This window comes from Vulpes vulpes, chromosome 2 (genome assembly GCF_048418805.1).
Source record: "Vulpes vulpes isolate BD-2025 chromosome 2, VulVul3, whole genome shotgun sequence".
Classification (NCBI taxonomy): domain Eukaryota; kingdom Metazoa; phylum Chordata; class Mammalia; order Carnivora; family Canidae; genus Vulpes; species Vulpes vulpes.
In genome coordinates, this window is record NC_132781.1 from 121,668,929 (window position 1) to 121,675,805 (window position 6,877).

Sequence of the window (6,877 nt, forward strand, 5' to 3'; positions counted from 1 at the left end):
TGAAGCCACCTCTGGGTGGTGAGGAATATGAGAGCACTACTCTCTACCATGTGCCTGAGACAGACCTGGATGCTGGGCCTTGGCTTCTAAAATTGGTTGGTAGAGAGATGATAGATAGATAGATAGATAGATAGATAGATAGATAGATAGATAATAGCACCTTCTTTGTATCCTTGTTTGAGGTTTAAGGGGGTAAGGGGAGCACCTGGGTGGCTCAGTGGTTGAGCATCTGCCTTTGGCTCAGGTTGTGATCCCAGGACACACATCAGGCTCCTCACAGGGAGCCTGCTTCTCCCTCTGTTCATGTCTCTGTCTCTCTCTCTGTGTCTCTCATGAATAAATAAAGTCTTTAAAAAAAAAATAAGAGGAGTAAGGTATACATAGTGCCCAGGCCAGGCCTGGAACTGTAATGTCTTATTAAATGAAAGCTGCTGTCAGTGTGGATGTTTCTATAGTAGATAATAGAGTAGCAAGTGTAATCTACTTCCAAAACTCAGATATGTCTGAAATGTATCATTACTTGGTTATTTTTTTTAATTGAACCTGACTCTAGTCCCCCATTCCATCAGACTTTTAGGAAAGTCAGTTTCAGGTCTTATTCCCTTTCCGCCATCCCCAGGTTTCGTACCGAGGCATGGGGGAGACCACTATAGGTGACACATCAGACAGATGCTTGGGCCTTGACCTGGCTCAGATGAGCACCCGTAACTGGCTGCCCCTGCACATCCATGCCCCCCAGGGTGCAGGAATCCCAGGCTGGGCTTCCATGCTGGGGCCTGCCTCCCTATGCCCACTGTAAAGCTCTGTCCCCTCCATCCTTCCATGCCCTGGTCTCTGTGTGCTCCCAGGGATCTGCAAGAGAATAGCTCTAAGGTCCCATTACTCACCAAGCTATGGAACTCCCTCTGCTGAAGAAAACGCTGCTTGCTGCCCCAAAGTCAGACCACTCACTCTGAAGGCCTGCTAAGCCCCCCTCCATCTGGTCTTCAACTTGGTAAGGTCTTCATGAAAGAGAGAAGGACAGGCTGGCTTTGGATAGCTTCTGGCTTTGTTTTTGTTTTTTTTTTTTAAGATTTTTATTTATTCATTTATATATTTACTTACTTGAGGGGAGTGAGGGGGGAAAGGAAGGGAGCATGAGCAGAGGGAGGGGCAGAGGGAGAGGGAAAGAGAGGATCTCCAGCAGACTCCTCAGTGAGGGCAGAGCCCATCGAGGGGCTTGATCTCACAACCCTGAGATCACGCCCTGAGCCAAAATTAGGAGGCAGATGCCTAACTGACTGAGGACCCAGGCACCTCTGGATAGCTTTTAGCTCCATGTCACACACTCTCCCAAAGCTGGGAGATGGAGGTGGAAAGGGGGAGGGCTGTAAGAGTGAAATTTATATTCATATTTATTTACTTACTTATTCAAGAAATATCAGTGTTGGGATGCCATGCTAGGCCCTGAGATTCATTGGTGAACAAATTCCCTCTCTCCAGAGACTCCCATCCTGGTGTGTGTGGGGGAGGATTTAGATCATAAGTGCATATACAAATGTAGAAGGTGATTTTGCCTAGTGTTAAAATACTAGCAAGAGAATAAAAGGAAGTAATAGGATAGAGAATAGGGGCAGGAGAATTAAGATTTGATTTGGGGTGGTTGAGGAAGTCTTTTTTAGTGGTGAGCTGATGTCTGAACTGAGCCTCACACACTAGGAAGCCAGCCAGGTGCAGATGTGAGCAGCAGTGGTCCAGGGCGGGAGGGAATGCCTTGCAGTAGGAGGGAGCTTGGCCCATTATAGACTTGTCAGCTAGACAGCAGTACGAGACGGGGCCAGAGAAGTGTTTGAAGACCTGATCATGATCTTTCAGGCCATGACAGGGAGTATAGACTTTAAGGCCACTGGGAGGCCCTTGGAATTGGAAGCAGAGCAGTAACATAGCCTGATTTATATTTTTAAATGAGAAGTTTGGCAGCTGGGCAGAGAATGGTATGTGCAGGGGTAAGAGTGGAAGCAGGAGGCCACTGAGGAGCTGTCCCCATGGTCCAGGGGAGACCATGGCTCCCAGGCTGCAGCAGAAGTCTGTCCTACCCATGAGGCTACTCTGAGCTTTGGTGTTTGGATATTGCCTGCAAAAGCAGGTTGGCTTCTTCTCCCACTTCCAATAAGGTTTTAATTATTCTCTGTCTCATTTCCCATTTTATTTGGGAATAGCCATATGTAGTTTCCCACCAAATTATTTATCACGGTCAGATTAATTTGTGTTTATGAGCACAAGAGCACCATCATGACTGGCCCTCCTTTGTCCTGACTTCCATTCCCATTGGGTGTTGTAGAGCACCACTCGTTCTTCTCCTGCCTCTCTTCTTCTTGCAAGGCTTGCATTTGGGGTGAAGCCTGTCCCCATTTTTGTGTCAGTCCCTCTTTATACTCTTAAAAGATAAACTGAGGCATCTTAAACACTTGAAGAGTTTATTTGGGCCCCAAATCCCCTGGAATCAAGCGGCTCCAAACCAGAAGTAGTTATTGAGCACTCCAGGGCCAGGAGCCAGGGAAAGACTGAAGTGAAACTGTGGAAGCAAAGAGAGGAAGGTGTTTGATGCCTGGTAGCTCGAAGCCTCTGCGGCTGTTTGAGATTGGTTGTCCTTAGGATTCATCACTTTGAGGCAAGAGCAGGCTTAGATTCTGGTTTGCTTGCTTGCTTAGGCCACCAGGGCATTAGACCCCCTCCATGTAGTGTCTCCTTGTTCACTTAGTTTACCAGTACCCTCTCCTGTTCTGCAACAAGGAAGATGATCAACGTCTAAGTAAAGACGGCTACAATAAAAACCTGTCATACTTAGTCATGAGCATGCATTTCTTTTCTTTTTTTATTTTAAGATTTATTTATTCATTTTAGAGGCAGAGAAGGGGCAGAGGGAAAGAATCCCAAGCAGACTCCCTGCTGAGCACCACCTTGAGATCATGACCTGTACCAACCCGACCACTTACCTGCCTGAGCCACCCAGATGCCCCCATAAACATGCATTTCTTAAGCACTTACTGTGTATCAGGCCCCAAGCTCAAAATCTGCCTCACTTAATGCCCATGACAATCCTATGAAGTGGGTACTTCTATTGTGCCCATTTTACAGAAAAAGAAAAGCTCTGGGAAACTAAGCAGATTTCCCTAGGTCTCATGCTGGGGTGAGAGGCAGAACCAGCATTCAGACCCTGGACATCTGATCGGTAAACCACCCCCCACCCCGCCGGCCTGCCCCGAGGTTGATGGTTTCCGTCTTAGACGACCCAGTGTGACATCAGAAGGCTGAGGCACTGACTACAGACTACATATAGTTCCTTTTTCTGTCCCTAAGTGAAGCCAACAACATGCAAATTCAAGTTCCTAATGCAAATAAGCACCTATTTGTTTTCGAGCCAAGCCATTCAGGCATTTTGTATTGCAAGTCTATGGCTCCAAGGCTGAGACCAGGCCTCGATCGAATGTGACGTTGCTGTCAGTACAGATTTGTGCTTACAAGTGTGTGCCGGTCCCTGGAGGCCACATGACACTTAGATGCGGCCTAGCACCGGCTCCAGCGCGCTGCCCCTCCCCTCCACGAGCACAGAGCTGGTGCAGCTGCTGAGCCAGTCCAGCCTAATGCCTGTCTTCATTTTCAGGCCTGGCCATTGTTAATGACATTTGGCCATCACACACACCCTAATAGAATTAGGATGTACCGGAAAACGTGACTTCTATATAGGAAGTTACAAATGCAAAAATTGCCATCTGGATCTTATGTCATCTTACACAATAAGATAGCACATTTTGGGGGTAGTGTGGCAGCGTCATCTGCAGCTCCTTTCCTCTCTCCCCTTCCTGTCCCCAGCTGCTGAGGCTGGCTCTGTACCTTGAGTGGAATAGGAGCTGGCTCAGTACCTGAAGGATCTATGGCCGTGCCTTCTCTGTTCTCACATTGTGACCACGGACCGGCCAGGACACTTCTCGTTGTGTCCTCTGTGATCCTGCAGTGAGGGCTGCTTTTCCCTCCTTAGGAAACCCTAGTGAAACCATCTCCCAGGATCCTTCTTCCGCCTCACTCTCTGCAAAGACAACCCTTTAAATGTTTCATGGATTTTATGAAGGGGGGCCCAGCTTCCCTGAGGATGGCAGGTAAGGAGATGGCAAGCAGAAACCCTCACTAACTGGGAGCTGTCTCTACGACCAGTGGGCCAGTGCTGCTGCTGCTAGTGCGGAGGGGAAGGGTGGCTTAGGAGACCAGCTGACCAAAGGGAGGCCACGTTGGTTTTAGGCTGACCCTTAACCCAGAAGTCAGCAGGTCATAAAAAGAGTCACAAGATCTGGCTCACAGAAGACCACAAGACCTCACTCCCCCTGACAGTAAAAGCCATAAAAGTTGGGCATTTGTAAAACTCATTCCCTGTGAGGAACTCCACAGCCCTAATAGAGTAGAAAAACTAAGCTCTCAATGCAAATTATGAGCCCCAAGTTAAAGAGTCGCCCTTCCTTGTATGGTTATTTGATTATAAAACCCTGGGCGTCTGGGTGGCTCAATTGGGCAAGCTTCTGACTCTTGATTTTGGCTCAGGTCATGATCTCAGGGTCATGGGATTGAGCCCCACATTGGGCTCCCCACTAAGCTGGGTGTCTGCTGCTCACCTCCCTCTTCCTCTGCTCACTGTCTCTGTCTCTGTCTCTCTCAATAAATAAATCTTTAAAAAAAAAAACACCCTTATCCTTAGAAACAAAGAGGGGTCCTCTTTCTCATCTGGGAGGAGAGGCTGCTACTTTGTGAAGTAGCTCCTTTCTTACTTTTAGATTTAATAAATCTTGGTCTCCTTTCTCTAAATGGCTTGCTCTTGAATTCTTTCTTGTGCTGATCCAAGAACCCTCTTTGTGAGGGACCTGAGGCCTCCCTCTCAGGGACTCAGCCCATCAAGTGTTACCACCATTACTACTGTTGCTGCTGCCATTAGTACTGCTACCACCACCGCCACTGCTACCACTACCACCACCACTACCACTATCCCACCCCTACTACTACTACCACCACCACCACCACCACTACGTCTATTACCAGTGCTACTAGTGGTCTCGCTCTCACCACTGCGGCTAAAATCCTTGATGCAAGGTTCATGCCTTTTAAATCTCTTGTATTGGGCAGCCCTGGTGGCTTAGCGATTTAGTGCCGCCATCAGCCCAGGGTGTGATCCTGGAGACCCAGGATCGGGTCCCGCGTCAGGCTCCCCACATGGAGCCTGCTTCTCCCTCTGCCTGTGTCTCTGCCTCTCTCTCTGTGGGTCTCTCATGAATAAATAAAATCTTAAAAAAAAATCTCTTGTACTCTAGAAGAGTGCTGGGTATCCAGTAGATATTTATGAACACTCAGCAGCCTAGCTTTATGCCTCAGTCTCACTAGCTGTCCAATACCCTTCAGTGATGCCCAAACATGTGTCATTTCCCATGACTTTTGCATATTAGCATACCATCTATATGACTGTTTTCAGTGTTCTTTAAATCAGTTGATCACCTTCGTTGTACTTGATTCCTTTTACAGTCTTTTTATTACATCAGTTCCACAAATGGAAAACCCAGCACCTTATGCATTCAGTAGAAGGAGATGTTAAGCTTAATTTATAACTATTAAAAACAAAAAAGCTTGTCCTTGTGCCATCTAAAAACTTCTGTATTGCCTATGAAGTCGGACATTGATGTCTGAGCTTTACTTGAAGGGAGCCAGAGTGTTGACTGTCAGTGTCCCTTAGACCTTACTGCTTTCTTGTGCTCTCGATCCTTCTCATTGCCCAATTCTGCACCTCTGTGCCTACAGACTTTTTTCAGACACAGAAGGCCCCTCTGCCCTGCTCTGTGGCTGCGAGGGAATTCATACCCTGAGAGTCGTTAACTGACAACTGATGGGAATTGGTGTAAAAGTCGCCCAGCTCCCTCCCCATGCTGGTGGGATACTTTGAAGGTATGTCATTTACCTTATTTCCCTGAGTTTCTCTGGAGGGTGGAGTCCCGGTGACTTGCTCTAGTTGCTGACATACTAACACACCCCTTGTTGGCTGCCTGCCTTTCCTCTGTCACCTCCCCAACCCTGTCCCAGTGCCCTTGTACCTCCTAAATGAACTATTTGCTCTTAAGTCTTTGTTTCTTGGTCTGCTCTTTGGGGAGTCCAAACCAAGTTAGGGGCTACTTGCACATCAGTGGATGATGGTCATTTTTATACTCACTAATTGAGGTTTCCATAATGTGTGCTTTACACAACTGTGTACTCTCTGTGCACATTCATCAAATGGCAAATGGGAAGAAGTACGACCATATTTTTTTTTTTTTAGTACGACCATATTTTGACAAATATTTTATCCAGGTAACATTTTCCTACCAAAGTAACAACTTGAAAATATTTTCCAGAAAAAGCAATTGAACTAAGTCTAAACAGTTTCCAGTTGGCTCGTTCTCTTTCTTTCTTTCTTTCTTTCTTTCTTTCTTTCTTTCTTTCTTTCTTCTTTCTTTCTTTCTTTCTTTCTTTCTTTCTTTCTTTCTTTCTTTCTTTCTTTCTTTCTTCTTTCTTTTTAAAGATCTTATTTATTTATTCATGAGAGACAGAGACAGAGAGAGAGAGAGAGAGAAAGAGGCAGAGGCACAGGCAGAGAGAGAAACAGGCTCCATCTCAGGAGCCCGACGTGGGACTCAATCCCCGGTCTCCAGGATCACACCCTGGGCCAACGGTGGCGCTAAACCACTGAGCCACCTGGGCTGCCCAAGTTGGCTCTTTCTAACATGCATAAGTAAACATGAGACAAAAGTTTATTTGGATAATATTCTCCCATGGAGAAAAGTCAATATACTTAAAGCCTGGGAGTTACTAAGCAGCAAAATTGTTGTAC